This window comes from Pinus tabuliformis, chromosome Q, assembly GCF_031772625.1.
Source record: "Pinus tabuliformis cultivar Carrire ecotype Pingquan chromosome Q, CPIR1, whole genome shotgun sequence".
In the NCBI taxonomy this organism is placed as follows: Eukaryota; Viridiplantae; Streptophyta; class Pinopsida; order Pinales; family Pinaceae; genus Pinus; species Pinus tabuliformis.
Genome location: NC_142296.1, coordinates 69559905 through 69582218, shown reverse-complemented (window position 1 = coordinate 69582218; position 22314 = coordinate 69559905).

The window sequence follows — 22314 nt, the reverse complement described above, 5'->3', positions numbered from 1 at the left end:
TTTTGGTACCTCATGTTCCCAATGGTTCTTTCCACCATTGTTCAATTTTCTGAATGAAATCAGGATGAGTGAGCTAGAACTTTTCAAATATGAAAGGTTTATTTCTAGGAGTGCCTTGGATTGCTGCAGTCATTGTGATGGGCCAATGGTTCAACCCTCCACTAGGAAGAATGTCCGATTCAACAATAATTCCTTCCAGAAGAATGCTTTCTATTACTACAAATCTATCCAGCCGAGAGGCTATTTGCCTTTCCCCTCCCCTTTTGTTCTTCCATGTGAAAGGACCACTCTTGGGGAATACATCTACCAGATTGGCTGATCTGCTGAAGTCTAGGAAGGCTTCAGAGTCTCTATTGAGTTTCCTAATACCTCCTCTGTTTTCCGCAAGTGAGGTGATCATGTTGAAATCACCTCCAAAGATCGCCTTTGCTTGAGTATATCTTAGCTTTAGGTTGAATGGTGTTCTCAAAAATAGAAGTTTAGCCTCTAGTTTCTGGGGGCCATAGACATTGGTGCAAAGATAAGTTTCTGAGTTCCCTACTACTTGGATTTCTATAGATATGTAAGATTTGGTTGCCTCAGAGGAAAGGAGCTGGATTACCTTTGGATTCCACAAACTGACCAAGCCCCCCTCCCATCCATTACTTGCTTTCTCCAAGTATTTCATACGTTTACCTAGTTTTTTGCTGATATTGACTACCGTATTGCTTGAGCACTTAGTTTCTTGCACAAACACTATGTCTAGTTGTTCCTTTTGGACCTTCTTCTTTAATAAATGTTGTTTTGTTTGGCTATTTATCCATCTAGCATTCCAAGAAAGAACATTCATTTTAAACAGAGTTTAGGAGGTTAGTGAGAACGCCTCAAGGGATTTCATCTTACCTGAATTTAAGAGCTTTTGTCCCAGTTCTTGTAAAGCCTCATTGTTAGTCCTTCTTCCTCTCTTTTTCCGATGCTTGGAGTTGCTGGAGGTTTGATGTAATCCCTGTGTACGAATCCCTAGCCCTTTTGCTATTCCCATGCCCTTACTCTATAGCTCCACCTCTGCCTGTTGCCATGCTATGAATATGTCATTGATTCTCTCTACCTCCTCTTCCGATATATGTTCCATTCCCTTCTTTTTCCAGTTCTCAACCATATTTGGTAGATCCATACCTTCTTGCTCTAGTATGTCACTTAATTCCATATCTTCTAGCTCGATTTCATTGGTGAACATCTCCGAATCTTCTTCTGCCCCCTCCGTTGTTTCTTGAACCTGATGAATGATACTTGAAGGGTTCGCCTCTGAATCCTTCCTTTCTGGTGTGGCTATAGATATGCTTATATTCATGGTTTCTTGTTCTTTATTGTCGACCTCTAATTCTGTTTCTGTCTCTAATGCTTCAAATGTAATGCTTATCTTTCCATGTGAAGTATTTTCCTTGGTTTGGTGTTTTTTATTTGCTCTATGTTTGGCTTTTAGTCTTATGAAGACTTCCTTGTTCTTCTCTCCTTTGTTTTCTTTTTTTTCCCCTGTCACTTTGTTCAGTGGGAATTCTCTGATTAAATGACCATGTTCATGACATTTTCTGCAGCAAAACATGATTTGTTCCTAGTCAATGGCTTGGAAATAATCTTCGTCTCTATATTCCAGCCATAGGCCCTCATGCAATGCACCCAAAACATCCATCTCCACACAGATTTTGGCATAAGAGGTATACCTTTTTTGTAATTTCGCTTTTGAGGCCTTGATGAAGGTCCCTACCTGGTTACCTATCTGTTCCAGTGTTGCATGTCCCCAGTAATCAATTGGAAGAGAAAAAGGGCGTATCCATACCGGTACCTACTTGAAAGTTTCCTTTTCTGGTACAAATTTGGGTTTCCATGGCCTTATGTAAATCCCTGCGGAGGCAAAGAAATGCGGCCCTCCATCGAATATCCTATCCTTGTCTTCCAGATTGGAAAAGACAATAGTAAAGAAACCCTTGGCTCCTAAGTGCAGCCTTACATCTCGTCTGGGTTTCCATTGCTGCTTTATCCACTGGCACAGTGCTTTCTCTGTTGGCGAAAACCCCATGAACTTGCAGATCACTGCATGTTCGACCATGTGGTCTTGGTATGATTGAATTTCTGGATCAGAAATCACAACCCTTAGGGTCTTTGTGGCTTTGGGTTTGCACGGCCCCTGGATTTTTCCTTCAGTGGGTGCTAACATTGTTCCCTCCTATTCCTCTTTATCTTGATTTAGAACCTCTTCTTCTGCCACTGCCTGTTCCTTCCCCAGCTTGTTTCCTTGTGAAAACTGTCCTTAGGTAGGATTCTTGCTGTCTCTATATTTTGTACTTTGACTTTCAACATTTTCCTTTAGTTTATTGGTATTCTTACCTTCATTATTCCTCTTCCCTTTGCTGGGTGGATTTCCCTGATCTGACTTCTCAAACCCTGATATACGCACCCCGTCCTGTGCTATCTTCTTGTTCATCATTATCTGTTTGTATGATGGGGTCCCTATGGACCCCGCATTTTCCATCTGTTGGGTCAGAGTTTACCCCCTTCTATGAATCTGTGCCGGTTTGGCCCTGTTATTCTCCAGAGTTAGTACTTAGGTTGTTGTAGAAACTGTGATCCTCAAACCCTAGTTCCCACAGAGCTCGTCTCGTTTCAAGCTCCTGTAGCCAATAAGATACTTTAATTATAATGTTATATTATATTAAAAAATATATTAAATAATTAATACAATACTGTAAAATATTATTTTATAGTATATATTATATTAGTTAAGTGAGTTTAGTTCAAGTTTTTAAGAGGAATGATTGCTATCTTTATCACCCAATGTAATTGATATATTGAGTTCATATTATATATTTTAAAAATGAGGGATTATATAAAGTCTATATCTATCAAACATTTAGAGAGATTAAAAAAAAAAAAAAAATCTTATTGTTTAAATTCATGTGATTTATTAATTCCTTCATGTTAAGAAAATTTAGACATTAGGAAATAATACTCTAAATATATTCAAGTTTAAGATAGATTTAGACTACTTATTTATTTTTCATTTAATTTAATTGTGTTGTTTAAGATGTATTCCACTTTTTTTTTTTTTTTTAATGTAAGGGTATGTCTGTTCATTTATTCATCAAGATTTCCACCCTATACTAGGTTGTAGAGTGTTGGAAATAATACTGAGAGGGGGGGTGAATCAATATTATCAGATCAATCAAACTTTTCTATTTCATACTCAGAAACATATACGCTACTTCAATTAAGTGAACCCGCGTGTACACGCTACTGTGTCTAATGAAACCCGCGTATATCCAGAGATCTTATAATTCAGTTATCTTAATCTTCAGTAAATGCATCAGATCATTATTAAGCATATTAACAGTAAACAGGTGCAGAATAACAGAACAGAACATCACACAAGAGCCACACACATGAACACCATGATATAAGGTGGAAACCCAATGTGGGTGAAAACCACCTGCTGCAATTCGTCTCTTTCTTCTTTAATAAGAAACTTCTTTTACAATGCACTGGTGCAGTCATTTACCAGCACGCAGGCTGCAACCTGCAGAGGGCTACAACCCTCATAGCTTTTGTACTAGCCGATCCATTTACTAGTACGTAGGTGCCAACCCTACAGAAGGCTACAACCTTCACTCGTTTTCCAGCTGCTCCTGGAAGGGAGCTACAACCCCCCTTGGCTCTTGTACTGGCTGATATGTTTACCAGTACGTAGGTGCCGACCTACGATCTTCCCGGGACCATGTTTCATACATTTTCATACTAGATCCATAAGACAATCATCATTGTAGTACAACCTGCATCATCAATCACTGAAACACCCAATTCTGAATCACTGTAACCCTGTCAACAACAACCAGACAACATAACAACAACCAGATCCAACTCCATCTTCAAATATCATACTTCTCATTGTATACGCTACTTGGATGACCCCAACCTGCGTGTATACGCTCTTTTACCAAAACCAACTCGCGTACAGATCTATAAATTCAACCTTAAAACTCTGCAGCTATATCAGACATCAAAGCATACCCAGATCATAATAATAAACATGCGTCAGTAGATCTAGTCTATCCAGAGTCAAACCATATGAAGATAATCATTCCAAGCCTTGAGATCTCGTTCCATCATTCATCATCCTCCACATGGGTGAAACCTTGGTTCAGATCACCAACCCATAACCAGCACTTGGATCACACACTTTCTCAGATCTTCATCACTCACACTTGCTCACACTTGCACACTTTGGCCTAGTGATCTTTTCCTTATATAGCCTTAGGCCTTGCTCAATGCCAAGAGCCAAAACCATAGTAACACAATACCATCAACTTCAATACTAGGGATCGACACGCCCGTCGAGACACAATGGTCCGAAACCATAGGCACAACTTCCAAGGACTAACCGCCATGGACCAAAGGTACGTTTCCACATACACGCGCTTTTGCTGAAGCCAACCTGCGTGTACACGCTGATTCGCCTTGCTGAACCTGCGTATATCTCTTTCTTGTCCTGCTGTACTGAGATCTGTCCATTAGTTAAGTTGTCATCACCTGTACCAGTCTCTGAGTGAGTTGCCATCAAGGACAACACTTGAATCATAATGCCAACAATCTCCCCCTTTGGACTTGATGGCAACCACCACACCAAGTCACTCTCCCCCTTTGACATCAAGGGCAAAGGGTGGACCAAGATATTCTCTTCCTTGGTATACCTTCTGCTGTCCATACTGCTGTCCATACTCCCCCTGAGTACATGCTGAAATCTCCAAATGTGCTCCCCCTTTGTGTATGCCAAAGTGTACCAATCTATCCATCCTGCTCTTGCTGAATTGTGCTGTTCATGCTCCCCTTGACTGTAGGCAAGATCTGCAAAAGATGTTCTTCAAGAAGAACAAAGACTTATACATCATAGAAGACCTTCCTATCACTAAAAGACTCAACATACATTCATCACCCAACCTAGTGGGAATATACCAATATTGACTCATCCACCTAACCATGTGAAGATACATGATAATACATGAACATTTCATCATTCATCCCAGGCATAGTGGGGAAACCAACATAGGCCGTTACATGACCTTGACATCATAAAAGAGATACATGACATAGTGATGAAATATCTAGACCAAGACTTATGAAAGCCACCAACAGCATCATGATCTGTACCATAAGCATCAGCCTGCAATACCATTCCTAAACAGTAAGATGTATTATTTAGCTTCATAGACTTTATCAACACCTTCTAACCATAATGCCAACAATGCATTATTCGAAGAATATTCTCCCCCTGAGTGTGAACCAACCATGTCTGAACCATTTCCTGAGTCTGTTCTGCTCCCCCTGAGCCTGAGCCAACCATGACTGAACCTGGGTCTGTTCTGCTGCCCTTTCTCCATATACGCGACTTTGCAGCCTGTAACTCGCGTATATACGCGACTTGTCTTCATGAAACTTGCGTATGAGAATCAGAACACTGAAGTTCTATACCTTCAGCTCCCCCTGAGTCTGTTATGTCTGTGCTGTGCTGAGTACCCTGTGCTGTGCCACATCTTTCTGACTGAACTTCCTTCTTCTTCCATATCTTCACGCATGTTGATGATTTCTTCTTATCATGAGCTTTGTTCCTGCAATCTCTTGCTTTATGTCCAAACTTGTTACATGCATAGCATCTTACATGTTTCATATTCCTCTTGTAGTAATCAGCAGCTTTGTGGCCAAACATATTGCAAGAAAAGCAATATCCATTAAAGTATCTTGAATGTGATGATCTTTCTGCATGATGGTCTTGAAACCGTCTTCTTCTACATATGGCTGCAACATGTCCAAGATTATGACACACATAACATTCAACATTATTCAGTGGAGGAAATAATCGTCTATCACGTCCATAGTTAGGAGTAGAGAATCTTCCTTGAGGAATTTCTTTCCTTGGTTGTTCCTTTTTGGGCATTTCAGATTTCTCATTAGAGTTTCTTGCCTCACCTTGTGAACTAGATTCACCTTCAACATATTCATGAAAACCAAGACCAGTCTTGATAGCAGGAGATTTTTGACTATTAAGAATATCATCCAAGACTTTAGAACTATCTTGAAATCGTAAAAGCTTATCCTTTTCTTCTAGTTTACCTTTCAAGATATTTACCTCAACTTGATGTTGTTCTTCTTTTTCAAGACATTGCTTCTTCAAGGTCTCTCCAACTTTCCTTTCTTCATCCAACTGATGCCTTAGTTTGAGGATCTCGTTTTCTTGCTCTTTATTCAGTGCTAGCAGCATTTCTCGAATTCTGGAGGCACATTCCAACTGATCTTCTAATCTGATGATTTCTTCCTTGAGGGCATTCTCCCTTTTGCTAGGTAGATCTTGTTGATCTATGATTTGATCTGATGCTTCATTTGCTTGTCCATCTTCAATCTGAGGTGCTTCAAGATCTGAATACTTGCTTCCACTCAACGACAGGTTGTCATTGTTCCTTTGAGCTGTCTTCTTCTTTTGACGTGCTTTCTTCCCCATTGTTCTACGAATCTCCTTCAAGCGATCAAGCTTCTCTGAAGGACCTGCTCTGATACCAATTGTTGGAAATAATACTGAGAGGGGGGGTGAATCAGTATTATCAGATCAATCAAACTTTTCTATTTCATACTCAGAAACATATACGCTACTTCAATTAAGTGAACCCGCGTGTACACGCTACTGTGTCTAATGAAACCCGCGTATATCCAGAGATCTTATAATTCAGTTATCTTAATCTTCAGTAAATGCATCAGATCATTATTAAGCATATTAACAGTAAACAGGTGCAGAATAACAGAACAGAACATCACACAAGAGCCACACACATGAACACCATGATATAAGGTGGAAACCCAATGTGGGTGAAAACCACCTGCTGCAATTCGTCTCTTTCTTCTTTAATAAGAAACTTCTTTTACAATGCACTGGTGCAGTCATTTACCAGCACGCAGGCTGCAACCTGCAGAGGGCTACAACCCTCATAGCTTTTGTACTAGCCGATCCATTTACTAGTACGTAGGTGCCAACCCTACAGAAGGCTACAACCTTCACTCGTTTTCCAGCTGCTCCTGGAAGGGAGCTACAACCCCCCTTGGCTCTTGTACTGGCTGATATGTTTACCAGTACGTAGGTGCCGGCCTACGATCTTCCCGGGACCATGTTTCATACATTTTCATACTAGATCCATAAGACAATCATCATTGTAGTACAACCTGCATCATCAATCACTGAAACACCCAATTCTGAATCACTGTAACCCTGTCAACAACAACCAGACAACATAACAACAACCAGATCCAACTCCATCTTCAAATATCATACTTCTCATTGTATACGCTACTTGGATGACCCCAACCTGCGTGTATACGCTCTTTTACCAAAACCAACTCGCGTACAGATCTATAAATTCAACCTTAAAACTCTGCAGCTATATCAGACATCAAAGCATACCCAGATCATAATAATAAACATGCGTCAGTAGATCTAGTCTATCCAGAGTCAAACCATATGAAGATAATCATTCCAAGCCTTGAGATCTCGTTCCATCATTCATCATCCTCCACATGGGTGAAACCTTGGTTCAGATCACCAACCCATAACCAGCACTTGGATCACACACTTTCTCAGATCTTCATCACTCACACTTGCTCACACTTGCACACTTTGGCCTAGTGATCTTTTCCTTATATAGCCTTAGGCCTTGCTCAATGCCAAGAGCCAAAACCATAGTAACACAATACCATCAACTTCAATACTAGGGATCGACACGCCCGTCGAGACACAATGGTCCGAAACCATAGGCACAACTTCCAAGGACTAACCGCCATGGACCAAAGGTACGTTTCCACATACACGCGCTTTTGCTGAAGCCAACCTGTGTGTACACGCTGATTCGCCTTGCTGAACCTGCGTATATCTCTTTCTTGTCCTGCTGTACTGAGATCTGTCCATTAGTTAAGTTGTCATCACCTGTACCAGTCTCTGAGTGAGTTGCCATCAAGGACAACACTTGAATCATAATGCCAACATAGAGCACCTCAATACTCAGTGCAACTAATATGTACTTTTATTATAATAATGACATAAATAGTTCATATCATCATATCAACTATAATAATTGATTACAAATTATTTTAGTTAGCTTTTATAAATATGGACTATGATAAATTTAATATATTAAACCATATTAAATCATGAATAAGAATATTTTAATACACTAAATGAATGTACAAAATGGATACAAAAACCAATGGTTTTGATAAGTTCTTCAAATTAGATAAGATAAAAAGATGCAAAATCCCAATAAAAATGAGAAGAAGCTACTACATGAATAGATAGCAAGAGAAGCTTATCCATCTATCAAAAAGAAATCCTACACGATTTTGGAGGCAAAAGTTGATAATGCATGTAAAATGTTGGAAAATTCATTATAGATGTTTCTAATGGGTTCTTTAAAATGGATAAGATAAAAAGATACAAAGCCAAAATTAAAAGGGGAAAAAAGAACTATATTAATAGATAGAAAAATAACTTATCCACCTAATAAAGGTCAATATTAGAAGATTTTGGAGGAAAATTTTGACTCGCAAATCTAAAGAAAATAATAAAATTCACCAAAGAAATGGATGTCCTATTGGTTGAAGATTTTTATGTTTATTAACATGTTACTTCTTGTTGTGAATTTCATTCTCTCTATTCTTTTGTTTTATCATCATTAGTTGTTATTAATTTTGTTAATATGGCATTTACCATTCATAATCTTTTTATCTAATCTTATTTTTCATCAATTGTAATTTGCTATGATTGTATTTATAAATATGTATTTTCGTGTTCACAATTCCACTATCCCTATGTTAGTTATTAGGTAATAGTCATTTATTGTGATTTTATTTGTTGATATGTTCTTTTTCATTCAAAAGTTTTGTTTTCTCTATCTACCTCATGGTGAATTTTCATTTTTTGCGATTGAATTTGTTGAAGTGCATACATACACATGTTTCACTCACAAGAAGTTTGTATCTCTTAAACTTGTGTTTTTTGTTTTTACAAATTTTTCTTGTTTTTCGCCCTTTTTAATGCTATTTTTCTCGTCTCGAATTGTAGGAAGTACTATATGTGAAATGCAATTTTTATTTATGTCAAATTAAGTTCATTAATTTTCACTTTAAATAATAAAAAAATAGCATTCTATTTTCTTTTCCAACTTTTCTTGCCATCTAGGTATGAAATATTCATGTTTTGTGCTTACTTGAAACTAAATCCATTCAAGGATAAGTGACTTTTTTTTTTTGTGTTATTACGAGATTATTCTTTAAACTCTATTAATATCATAAATTACATCTCCATAACCGTGAGTAAACAAAAGCCCTTAAAACAAACACTTAAAACTAAAAGCTATTAAACTTTACATTTTGACTAGGAACATAAACATGTCTAATAGCTTTAGGGCTTTGCATTAGGTTTAGAGAGATAACTCTACAATTTCATTCAAATAATCATAATTTTTCTAAATAATCGCTAAATTCTAACATCATATGCATGCTCCCAGGGGAACTCTTATAACACACGAATTAAGCACTATGTTGTGTTTAGGTAAGTGAAGAGAGTTTCCCCCTCACTAGCCTATCTTGATGCATGTTGACTACCATGCATATGGGGAATATTTGTGGGGACGATAATTTATGTATTTTTCCATCACAAATATTCGTGTTAAGATACCTTGGTGACATGTGTGGTTCAAAATAGCAATTGTTTCCCTCAATCAGTGGTTACAAATTAATACACATAGTTTTTTATCCTATGTCTTATATGAGTGATTGTAAGGGGGAATAAATATGCTTTTGGATATAGAAATTTATTGGGTACAATATTCCTCCCAGTGGGTGCCCCATGAAATCTTGTTACTTTTACTAGTCAAAGTTGGTCTAGGAGGTCAGTGCAACTACTTCTAATACCTTTATTAGTAGGTCTTGGGCCCTGCTCATCTCAAGCTTTCTTATATAACGCGATTTTTTTCATCTCTTCATTTCTCTAGTTTCAGGCCATAACCACCCTGAGCTAGGCTTTGGGAAAGTGGTTTTCCTATTGTTCTCTTTAGGTATTTTTTAGATTTTTTTTTTCTCTTTTTATTTAGTTGGCCTTAGGTTGTATTTGTCTTTTCACTTTTGAGTCCTTGATTTAAAGTGGTTTCCTAACTACTCCATTGGTTTAGAAAAACTCATGTTATTCATCTTGAAAGTGTGAAGTAACCTTCTCAATGGTGAAGGTTTGACCATATTGACACTCTTCTTCAAACACAATTTAAGGGGACCGAAGCCTCATTGAACAACTCCATAAGGTAAAAAATTATCAATATTACAATTATGGCCAAATTTCTTTAAAACACTAATGAGTGGACATCATTCTAATGGGGATTGTTGTATTTTTCTTTTCATTGGATATATTGGGTCCCCTTTGATTGCTACCCTAAATATTCCTAAATTGAATATTTGACTATAGTTTTTGTTATGATCTACTCTAGATATTGAAAATGCTCTTGAATTTTCTTGGATAAACACCTTATTTCAAGAGAATCATATTGATGTGAACTTTGTATCTTATTTTCAAGTGAAATGTATGTCTCCTCTTTCTAACTCATCTAGTCAAATTCTAGCTTCCACTAACCAAAAGTATAAAAGTAATAGAAATAGGAGAAATGAAAAGAGGAAGCAAGGAACTTAAGAAAAATTACTATTCTCTACAAGTCATGATGGGGACAAAGTCGAGTCATTTCTAACCTTACTAAAAAAATCTTATCAACCACTGCAATTCATGTGGGGGCAAGAGTCTAATCAATTCTAGAGAGAAGAGTCAGAAACCACTACAAGTTATGTCGGGAACAAGTTACCAACCATTATGAATCATGTTGGTGACTTACCACTGGTAGTTGTAATTAAAGTTGGAAGCATGCAACTGACCACTACAAGTCATGTTAGGGGCACATAACTATCCACTACATGTCATGTTGGGAGCATGAAACAAACCGCTTCCATTCATGTTGGGGGCATGAGACCAAATTCTTTCAGTTATGCTAAGGGAATTAATACTACTAAGAGACTTATACAAATAATATTGAAACCTAAATTCCATTATAGGCTTTGTAAGTGAGATCACGTTGCCTATTTGTGCCTTAATATTTTAGTGGTATAAATATTATTGTCTTCTCTGAAGACTCCTCTACTCATGAACCTCCAATGGTTTGTGAGAAATCTACTCAACCATTGGTTAATGAATTCATTGTGCCAATGTGATATCTTTCCAATCCTACTCTTTTTTGGGGTTGAAGTGTCTACCAACCATGTCTTCTACATGTATAGTTTACATTCATGTAAACAAGTGGGCATTATGCTCACTTATAACATACCACCTTTAAATTTTAGAGTGTTTCCTTTCATTGGAATAATATTTCTAAGCCTCTATTTCCTTCTTCTACACTCTTCAAAACAAAGGTTGGATTTTATTCCAAAACTATTTATCGATGTATAGTAGATGAAGGAGCATCTACAATTACTTTATCCTTCACAACTGAGAAAGTTATTAGTTCTGTTCAATTGTTCGATTTTTTATAGAATACCTAGTGAATATTTGGAGCTTATTCCTTAGATGCTTATTACATAAAGTGAGAAGATTGTATTGGTCAATATGGTGGTGTTGGATGGTCCATTATACTTCAATATGCTCCTTGGGAATGATTATATCTATGTTATGAATGTTGTGGTGTCTACACTTTTTTGAGTGATGCATTTTCATAATAATGGAATCATTTCTACTATTTATTACCTTTCATATAAAAATAACCATCTTAATCTAATCTTAGTCCAAGATACCCCTTTATATGTTCCTAGTGTTTGATTAGACTCTACCCTACCATGGGTGAATTGCGTGGAATCATAACCTTAGAGCTAAATTTATTTTGAGAATGGGCAGTTATGCTCATATTTTCCTTCTTTGTACATGGTCCCATCAATTGATAAAGCGATCTCTCCAATGGGGGCATGGGAGCCCTTTCTTCCCCTTGTTTCCTCTAGGGAATGTGATGTTGCTATTAATTATTATATCTCAATTTCTAGTTCCTCAAACCTAGTAATAATGAGTATTGTTGATGAAATACACCAACATTGATTACAGTCTCCATTATTTTATGAAATATGATTAGTTTTCTTCACCCATTTGGGTCACTAACACTTCTAGTTTTCATGATTTCTTGGATGATGAATTTCCTTTATAGGATACTTTCTTTGAAGCCATGAATATGGTTGATATACCATGGGGAGATATTTATCATTTATAATATTCTCTTATTTAAATATAAGCTTTAGGTTTTGGTTACCAAAGGAGTACTTGGCCCGAGTCTGACATGGGGATTGACCTAGAAAACTACCATGCATAGGCCACAAGACTGTGTGGTTCTTTATATCATAGTGTACATATAAGGTTTGTTGTTTTCAACTTTTGTATTCCATAACACGTGATATGTAATCAAAGTCTTATATATTTTATATGTTAACTACTACTCTAGTGTATTTAATTATTTCTATATGGCTTCGAACATATTTTCTTTTGTATCTTCTAGGTCAACCCACTCTAACAAGTATTGCATCTCAAAGATAACATAGAGGTTAGGTTTTCCAGTTTGCATTATGCATTATTAGTTTCCTTTTACATTTTTTCCTTAGAATCAACCCCACCAACTTTTTACATGAAACCATTCTCATTGTTGAGAAGTGGCATAATTTGTTGTAGAGCTTTCCTTTTCATAAGTGTTTTGGATAATACCTTGTTTCCATTTTGCACCCATGATGATTTGAATTCATATGCTTGGAAGCTCTATGGGAACACAACACCTCATTATGGGAACTTCGAGGTTAAAGATGGTCCTAAAACTGAAAAATGTACTAAAAAATTAAACTTTTAAAGAATGAGTAGTTCAAAAAGGTGATTTCATCCCTAGGGGTAAATACATTTTGAAGGAATAGAAGAAAAATACTTCATTTAATCATATCTTTGACTTATATCCTTACATGTTTACTGAAAATTTAAGTATAGACACTCATTGGATGTGGAATTAGAATTTGTATCCAATGAGAACGCACTCTAAATATTTTTGGGTAGACCAACACTGCTAAATATTGAAACTACATGAAATAAAAATGTTTATTTACACACTTCTTTGATGAATTTTCATTTTTATCTATGTGGGTCCACTTAAGAGTACGAAAAGTGAATATGTGTTAGAGGTGGAATATAAATCTATATCCAATTAGTTCCACACTTGAAATTTGAGTAAATGTATAAGGATATATGTTGAAAATGCAATGAAAAAATAGTTTTATTTATTTTCTTACACATTTCTTTCATGTATTTCAAATTTTATCAATGTGGGTCTACTCAAAAGTATGCAGAGTGATTACACATTAGCTGTGGAATCTAAATTCGCATATGATAAGTGCTCACACTTGAAATTTGAGTAAACCTACGAGGAGATAAATTGAAAATGGAATAAAAAAATTATTCTTCCTCCTATTCCTTTCAAAATCCATAACTCTTATTTTATTATTTTCCTTAGAAGGCCCAATAAATTCCTAAAAATTCACCTAATTTTAGTTGGGGGGAGATTTCAAGCCTTAAAGATGCCATCTTTTAATATGGTTTTTGTGTTATCATTTTCCACAGTGAAGATGTGGACGAGATTGTAGAAATCTCAATCAATAACATCCCAAAAGTGATTGCACCAACATAAGAAGTAGAAGCTTGGGTCCCATCACTCATGTTAGTAGTGGATGAAGGCTAAAAAACTACAAAAATTGGAATATATATATATATATATATATATATATATATATATATATATATATATATATGAAAAAAGGAGGGGAGAATCCCCCTACACCAACAACAAATGATGAGGCGTGGACACCCCTAGCTCCAGTAGCAACGCTGGTGATAATTACGTTAGATATCATAAAATAAGGAGAGAATGAAGGAGAATATTGACCTAAATCTGCAACAAAGGACACAACCAATGAATCATCCTCAGGTAAGGGATTAACGTTGAGACCAAAAGTATTTGGGATATCCTTGGTCTCAATTTGATCTAAACTAGCAAATGAACATGATGGAAATATTTTTCATATAAGGACACTATCACTAAGATCATGATCAACCCTTGAGCTTTGAGTTCATCTTTTGATGGTGATCCCTTTGAGGGAAGTTTTACTTCCTCTGTATCATGTATAACTGGCTCTTGTGAACAAATATCTCCTAACCTATGCCTCTGAAGTGAGTGCTCTGCACTGTTAGGAGAAATACCACAAATCCTTATTGATCAACAATTCAATCACTTAGCCACTGTGGAAATATAAAATAAAAAAAATACCCAAAATATCCTAAAGCAAGCTAGGAGCATAGAGCACTCAACTAAGAAAACAACTCTCCATTATTTCCACTTTCAGTGATTAGGACTAGACCCCAAAATACAAAAGAGTGGATATATGGCCTTCCAAAGGGAAGCCTAGTATGATGAGGGACCAAGTCCAATCAATGAAGGTATGAGAAGTAGTTATCATGCCCTCTTGATATATACTTTACCAATTCAAGGACACTTGGTTCGCAGGGAACCCTCCAGGAGCACTATAGAGGTGATACAATATTTGCCTCAAGTACTGTAGGAATCTCCCCCTGTAGTGAACTAGGTGGTAACTAGTAATTGTAACTAAGTTACAAGGTCATAATCAAGAGGTGAGAGGGATAGTCATGGGTAGGTGTTTAGACGACATGGAGAGGGGGTATCTCAGGAGGTCTTCACCCAATGAACCTTTGACATATCATGTGCATTCATGGCATATTAAAAAATACCCTTTATTTGACTACATATTGGAAAATACCTCATAAGTCACATTATTTAACCCCCTATAAATATGAACCCAATACACCTTCCTAATTTAAAAAACACACAATTTCACTACATATTGTAGGTATCCATTTTTTCATTAACATTTTTTATACCCGTTTATATTTTTTCATTAATCGAGGAATCGACTCGTCGCCACCCAAGGTTGGTTGGGCCACGGGATGGGTAGGGAGGGGGGTTGTAGCCAAGTGAGGTGGGCAGAGTGGGAGGCAGGGAAGGGTGGGGTGGGAGGGGAGGAGGGAGGGCGGGGAGGGGTGGTGGGGTGGGCGAGGATGGGTGGGGTGGATAGGTTGGGAGGGAGGGTGGCATGGGTTGGGCTCGAAAGGGTTGTGGGGAGGGTCAGTTGAGGTGGGCGTGGAATTTTTTTTAATATATATATATATATAATTTTAATTTTGTAATTTTAATATTTTGAGTTTTTTAATTTTCATTTTTTATGAGGTTTTTTTCTTAAAAAACTTGAAAAAAATTGTTTGAATGCATGAAAAACTACGTCGAGTGAATGCTAGAACTGCCTCAATGATTGTTCGCAGGTTAGATTTACAATTTAGCATAACCACATGCATACATAATCGCACAGGGGTTTTGACCAAACTTTAAACAACCATTGCATTCAATACACCGAACATAGAGATTCAACAGATACTACCATTAATGCATATTATGGAACTAACTCACAGATACATGGAACACATAGTGATAGAGTATAGTGGTAGGAAAATTGGAGTTACATAGTAGAAAATTTAATTTTGGGAACTAGGTCTCATACCATGTTAGGCTAGGATTAACTCCAAGAATGAATTTCTTATTTTACATTAAGAGAAATCTTGGATATACAAGGTGAGGGATATTTTTGGGTTTCATCTCCCAATGTCTCTTTGTCTTCCAACCTCTTTTATTTTTCTAATTTAACTTTTTATATATATTTTCCTAATACCAAAGATTAGGGATCAATAGCAAGCTTGCTCCTTCTCCTTGTTAACTCTAGCTCCAACTCTAATTTCTATAAATGGAACCTGCAAATCATCCAAACCAAGCAAGAGAACCTAGTATACAAAATAACGTATACAAATAACTCTAAATAAGAAGTTAAGGATTTATGTTCTATATATGCATGAACAAGGCATAATGTATAGGAGAAATAATGCACTTCTATACTAATAATAACATGAAAATATTTCAATCCTTGTAGGTCTTGACTTTAAGAATCTCTACCAACTATTTTGTCCTTCGTTTTCCATAATGGTAAGACCTCAATCACACCTAAATCATGTGGATGTATTATGGACATCTAAACATAAATGAGAAGCAAAAGGGCATAATCATAGTCTCCAAAATCCAACCAAAACTCTATGGAAAGTGCTAGATTTATAGGGTAAATGAGGTGGTTTTTGTTTTACCATTCTAAGGTTTAGATCCACATTAGAGGGATGTAATTTATAGGAGATGAGAGATAATACCTCAATAGTAGGAATTCGAGATCTGATCCAACAATAAATAGTTAAAGCCACTCTTGAAGCTTCTAAAGAGAGAGACATTGAAATTAATTTTTACTTTTCCCCATTTTGAGGTGCTCTTCACAATTTCTATAAGAGAAACTAGCACTGACCTTTGAAAGTTCCATGTGTGCAAATTTTTCCATCACAATTTGCCAAGAGAGTAAGTGTGATGAGGTCTTAAATTAGTGTTTTCAACCAATGTAATCTAGGATTCTTATAATTTCTCGAAAAATAATTCTATTGGATTTGTAAGGAATAATTGTCAGGTGTAAATGGATTACGACAGATCTAGGTTCAGGGCATTTGTTTGGATGCAACAATATGACCTCTAATATATTCCCCACTAAAGTAAAAAGTTAGAAGTTATAGCTAAGGACTGAAGTGCTTTACTAGGTGAAAATTCTGAATCAAGAATCGACTCGTTGAGATCACCAATTAATTGTTTGTTATGCAGCAAACTCGCAAAATAGAAGAAAACATAAATGAACGACTTGAGAAATAAACTCTTTGAAAGGGAAACCTCCTTTACATCACATAAATGAACAATTCTTTGATGATGCAAGTTATAAGACCTCCTTGGTATATATAGGAGTCTAAGGGGTAACAATATAATCAAAGCCTACATAACAAATATTGTAAGTGCACAATAGTAACAATATTGGCCTTCTATGGGGCACAACAATAACAACATGGAGGATACATGGGCACAACAATAATAATAGGGGCTACACTATAATAACAATAAGGGAATACACTAGTATTATAGGGACCTAACATGCTACTCTCCTTCAAGGTGGAAACCTCTTTTACATCACATAAATGAACAATTCTTATATGATACAAATGATAAGACCTTGCTGGTATATATAGGAGTCTAAGGTGTTACAATATTATTAGAGACTACATAAAAATAATAATGTAAGGGCATAACAATAACAACATGTGGGATACATTAGCACAAAAATAACAATAGGGACTAGACTAACAACAACAGTAAGGTGAATACACTAGTATTATAAGGACCTAACACTATTATAATACATTATCATCATGATATCACTAGTGAGGGAGGCATACCCATACTCTGAATATAAGCCATTTTACATGTACAATGATCAAAGTTGCATCCATTTATTACACATTGTGGAGCCATGATTAGATGAATCTTTGTATGACCATAGCCATCATACTTGTAGATCTTGTATGAATCCTGAAATTATATCCTAGATGGATGAAACTGGATCGAGGGTCTTCTACGTCATCACTTGACAATACTAGTCTAACCATGTCAATAGATGTGTTGGAGTCAAAGATGGTAGACACCATCAGATTATTGGCTAGTGATGACAGCCATTAGTAGATACGAGAGGAACCACTCATAATGATAATGGCGCTCAAGGTACTAAAGTGCAATCTATGAGGTGTGAATAAATGAGATGAATTTGAATACCAAAAAAATCTTTTAGTTGAAGGGAAATGATGAGAAAATGATGCCAAAAATGAGGAGACTTTCCATTGAGGTATGTAAGCTCTAAGGTGATGAAGGGAGTTTCTAATTCAACTTCCTAGATAATGTCCTAACATCGATAGGAAGCGACCTGCCATAGGATGGCATTAATGTATCCCCCATCAACGACATGAAACCGGCATTAATATTTGAGATAGAATATGATGATTTAGAGATGGTTTAGGGGAGACAAACATCAAAGAAGCCTTAAAGTACTGTATAAAATGTCAACTAAGGGTGGAATTCTCTTGAACATATCAGCGACACCTATATGTAATTGGCAGAATTGACTCAAAGAACCATTTGGAAGAAATTCAATAAGGTATAATAAATAAGGAAGAAAGTAAATTTCCCAACCCAAAAAAATCACGAAGGTTAAAGAGTGTCATGTTCAAGAGTAACTTACTACCAAAAATTAGGTTGTTTGCCATGTTTCCCCAATTTCCCCACCATTTCTCGCAAATACCACTTTATTTTTTTACAAGCTTGAGGAGGATAACATATGATTGACCTATAATTTCATCCTTTAAATGAATCCTTATGAGTATTTTTAATGAACCATGAGTAGGAGGGGTTTCGTCTCGTCATGTTTGATGAGTCCTACATTTTTTATATTTTTACGAGTCCATTGAATTTGTAACTCGACTTATTTTACATATTTAGAGAGTTTGGAAAAGACAAAAATAAAACTCTTAAAGTTTTGTTTTCATAAAGTTAATCCCTTGGGCCAAGAAAAGCATAAAAAATTACCCAAGAGAACCTTTTATCCATGTTTGACTAAAGAATTCTTTCTTCGTAAATAGTCCATCTAGTCTGAAAAATGGTTAAACTTATACTGGGAAGACATCCTCTCATTTAATTTAACGAGTTCGAAAGAGACAAGTGCTCGATAATCTTTTCATGTTTTGGGAGTCTGAAAAGAGATTAAATATGATGCCTCCTAGAGTAACGAGTGGTATAAAGGGTAGAAAATAGTTCCAGTCGTGATGGAACTACTCAAATTATGTAGAGGTCATGAGGTAAGCTAATAAGACCACTCATCACAACAGTTCCTCGAGAAAGGGTAAAACACCAAGTGAAATTGATTGATCATCCAATAAAATGGTGATGATGGAATAAGAAAAGAAAGGCTCATCTTGCATAAATAGGATGGTAAAAAGTGGCAATCACGAGGGATAAATTGTGGAATCCTTCTAGGGTAAAGCGAAAAATATGACAAAGAAGAGGACAAGGGGCTGAGATTCTAGGTCATGGCAGGTCAAAAGGGGGGATTCTAAAAAGATAATAAAAATGGCTACATGGATACCAAGATAGAAAAAAGGCTCTATACTAGAGCATCCATGATGAGGTAGGCACAATGATGGTGAACCAAGACTAAGCTGAGAGTAGGTTTCATTTTTTACAGAAGCTTGAAACAAAGAAAATACTATCCTTAAGAGTGGCTTCATTTTTATAAAAGAGTGAAACAGAGAAAAACTATGCTTGAGGTAAATATATTGCCCCAAGTATAAGAGTAGAAGCATACCCCGCACCCCCCCATCTTCATTTTGTCTGCAATCTCTTCTCATGGACTCATTTGGACTACTAGTTACTGAGAGAAATATGTTTACCATGAATCAAGGAAGAGGATCATGTAATATTAGCGGATGAAATGAATGTGACAAAGAAAAAGAACTAAAGGTTTGTTTCATTTTTATGCAAGTTTGAAACATGGAAGAAACCATGCTTGTAGTGACCTATTTAATTTTTTAACAATATTAAGACATTAAAAGAACTATGCTCATGTTTCTATTTACCTTGATCATGGCCCCCAAGAGGCCATGGATTCTAAGAGGTTTTCATCATATGGAAGAACTATGCTCTAGAATGAATGTTGGGTAGGAAGATTCGGTTTCAATTCTCCTAGTAAATAATTTACCATATAATCTATTGGATCTACATTAAAAGAGGCCAATAAAATAGTAAGAGGCTCCTTTCCATTAGTACGTGCAAGCATGGAATAGGTTGCCACATAATTACCCTATTGCAAGAATGATACCACTTGCATATTAGGAATATTTAAGGAAGTTGGATGGTTGGAAGTAAAATCAATACCAATGAATGAATTTTGGTCAATAGTCACATTTTTTCCATCATGTGGGAAATATATCACTTAAAAGGGTGTGGACACTATTTGTGGCATGAACATAGTCCCACTCAAGGAGAAAATTGAAATCCAAAGTGCCTTGGACTACCGTAACATCAATGCAAATAGTTTTTCCTTATAAGGTAATAGGAAGTTGAGGAAGGTTCACTCATTCTTCTGTTAAAAGGAAAAACATTTTGAATACTGGACACAAGATGAGGGGAACCTAAGATAGAATGCTAAGAGAATCTCCTTCATCTATAATAGTGTGATATATGTTCTTATCCCAAGACTTCACCATGATTTGTAAGGGCATGTAAGAAGGCAGATGAGGCTCTGTCAGTTGACTATAATTAAAGGAAATGACCTCATTACTTGGAGGGGGTTCCGTCAAAATGGGAAAAATGACCCCTTGTTCGGTGGGATCCGAAGAAACAAGAAGAACCTGAGAAATATGAAATTCAGTCTCTAAGGGGAGAGTACGATTGACTTAAGATGGAATTGATTTTACCACTTTCTCAACCAATGTATGGTTGGAAACAGACTCATGGAATTCACATTTAGGGAGAGTGAGATTGACTGAAGGTGGAATCAGATCAGTCACTTCATCAAATAATGGAGGATTGGGGGAAATCTTACAGTAACTAGATAGAAATTGTTGTTGAGAAATAGTAAGGGTTTCCAACAATTTTGAGGCTTCATCCTTATAAGGGAAAAGGTGAGTTTGAGTACTCCCTTAACATAACCTAAACTGAAACCTAACTTTACCCTTTTCCCTGGGAACCTTATTATCATTGGTTGATGGCTTGTCACTAGCATGATCTTTAGTGGTTGATGACAAGGATTGATCTCAGACTGTGGACCACACTTCTAGTCCATGGGGAATACGAGGCCAAACTCTAAGAAGGAGGTCATGCTTACAAATCCTGCAAGAGAATTTGATTTTACAAGGCTAATGGGAAGATTTATTGACATTAGCTACATTCATAGCAATGGTTGTTGGGTTTCCCCGTTGCTTATTTTACTTCTTCATATTCTTCCTTGTCTTATTCTTCTTAGCTTCTTCGTTACTAGGATCAAGACTTTTGCTAGGTGAAGAAGAAGAAAGGGAAGAAGAGACTATGGGTGAAGAAGGAAAAGGGTCAACTTGAGGTTGGTGTTGTTTAGATGGAGGTATTTCTTGTGAAGTAGTTTGGAAACTTGGCACCAAGGAGGTTGAAAGAAACCATATAGGTAAATCTATTGTGATTCTAGGAAGTGACAAAGTAGCCATGTAAGGGGCACAAATATTTCCAAAATAAGTAAAAGGACTGGGATTCTCTATAAGTCATTCCCTTGATTGGAAGACTACAAAACTATTGCCACCAAGCTTAGGCTAAGGTCTACTATAGAGTAAAAACTGAGTTAATTAAGAAAAATAAAAACACAAATAAAAATAAGAAAAGTGGTAACTATGCGTAAAGGATTACCAAGTGTTTGGTCCTTTCTTTTTGAAGGAATAGAAGTTGTGGAGGACATTTTGGATGAATTCGCTGGAAGAAGAGCACCGAAAAATCAAAGTGGCAGTGGAATATTTGTTTTGGGACTTGAGCAACGGAAAATAAGGGGGCACATTCAAGAAGCTTGAACCGATTTTGATACAGTCAATAGGAAACCAAGGTAATGGCTCTAGGTTTTGGAAAGCCACGGATCAAGCGAGTGAGGGATCGAAGACCAGATCAAGTGAGCATGGATATAAAAGAGGATGCAAAGAAACAAGAATCAAGTTTAGATGGATTCTTGAAAGTTTAGCCTACATTGCAAAGTTTAGAGAGCAGTGCAAAGTTTAGAGGGTGTTGTAATGTTTGGAATCTAAAGTTGTGTTAGAGAAAGACTACTTATAGGTAGACCTGAATATGTAATGATTTGTTTTGATGCTTGTTTTGATATGTAATATTTGCGTGCAAGTTTGTAATGTGTCGTGAGCTATATTGGAGAAATTTTGTTATGATTTGGCTCTGTTGTTTTAGTAACAAATGGAGAATGTGATTTTTGTCATTTGTTTATGTATTTTTCACCCCCTTTTAAACTTTTCTACATGATGTTATTTTATGTTAAATTTATAATTTAAACTTCCACAAATGAATGTATGAATGGTTACACAGACTAAATGATATCTATTTCTAGATTTGCTTCTATCTTTCTATGGTTCTTGCTCATCTAGGGTGAGAT